This window comes from Sinocyclocheilus anshuiensis, unplaced genomic scaffold (genome assembly GCF_001515605.1).
Source record: "Sinocyclocheilus anshuiensis isolate Anshui unplaced genomic scaffold, SAMN03320099.WGS_v1.1 scaffold42, whole genome shotgun sequence".
Lineage (NCBI taxonomy): Eukaryota > Metazoa > Chordata > Actinopteri > Cypriniformes > Cyprinidae > Sinocyclocheilus > Sinocyclocheilus anshuiensis.
This window is the reverse complement of record NW_015546057.1, coordinates 403,835-405,111: the sequence shown is the minus strand read 5'-3', so window position 1 is coordinate 405,111 and position 1,277 is coordinate 403,835. Positions and strand designations below refer to the sequence as shown.

Sequence of the window (1,277 nt, the reverse complement as noted above, 5' to 3'; positions counted from 1 at the left end):
CACTCGCGCTCTCTCTTTCCTTATGTGTGTATGTGCACACATCCTCGTACCTCACCGCTCCAAACTTAATCCGGGAAAGGTGAACATTCCTGCATCATAACTTGGACTGAAAGATGAATGTGTAGAAAATGAGCATGCCTCCAAAAACCTTGTTGAGTTGCAGGTTTAATGACTGCATTTTTTATTTATTTTTTTATTTTTGTTTTTACAGAAATTATGTTTTGATTATATTTTTGATTATTGAGCTGCAGGTTTAGGCTCACTTAAGTGACTGTATTTTATTAAATTGAGAAGAATTCAATTATTTATTTTAATTATTTAGCCTGACATGTTTACTGTTCCAAAATGTTCTATATTAACTGTTAACAAGCACAACTGTTGATTTTAATAATGCATTAGTAAATGTTGAAATTAACATGAACTAAGATTAGTAAATGCTGAAGAACTATTGTTCATTTTTAGTTCATTAACTAAACTAGTTAACTAATGAATCTTATTGTAAAGTGTTACCAATATTAATATAAATTCTGTCCAGTTTTATTGTGTTACTTCCAGTAAAAGTGTGGTTATTTTATTAGCTTGTGTTTTTTTTTATTTAGTATTAAAATTTAGTTAAATTTAATTTTCGGTTTTCGGCCAAGTGCATCCAGAATTTTCGGTTTCCGTTTCGGCCCACACTCTTCTTGTCAGTCAGCTCGACTCACTCTCCTCACTGGAGAAATTAAATCTGATCTGAGATGCGACTGTCGTTCGGCATGCTACATTGAGCATCCGCATTCAGTTTTTAATTGTAGTGTCTGTTCTTTTACTGAACTAAATGATTTTTATTTCTATAAAAAATCAAAACGACGGTGGGGGTCGGTGACGCAGTGGGCAAGTGACTTAACCGGTGTTGCGGCTTAACACCGATATCACCGTCAGCACCGTCTATCGCGGCAAGCCTAATTTCAAAATGTAACGGTAACTTTCAAATGCCCCAATTGCTGAAGGGTCTGCACAACTTTTTAGTACAATTTCAAGTTGCATTGTTCAAAATACCTGTAGTAGCACAGCAGTGCATACCTGTTTACATTTAATTAAGGTGGACTAGACTAGACTGTAATACAAATAGTTGAGTTTGCCAGGTGCATACAACATTTATGACAGGTTTTCATGAAAGTATTGGTCAGCTTGTCTGCTTGACAATCCAATTTTGCACTGCAGCAATACAACTGAAGTGAGATAAACTGAGAAATGTTTCTTTTTAGTTAAAACAGATGTTGTCAAAGTTTTCCTTT

The 1,277-nt window shown here is 34.6% G+C and overlaps 1 protein-coding gene across 4 annotated transcripts in view; it reads left to right on the top strand.

The window, feature by feature from the left end:
- Positions 1 to 1,277, top strand: part of LOC107699336 (SRSF protein kinase 1-like) — a 68,553-nt gene that overhangs the window by 52,895 nt on the left and 14,381 nt on the right. The window lies entirely within an intron of this gene.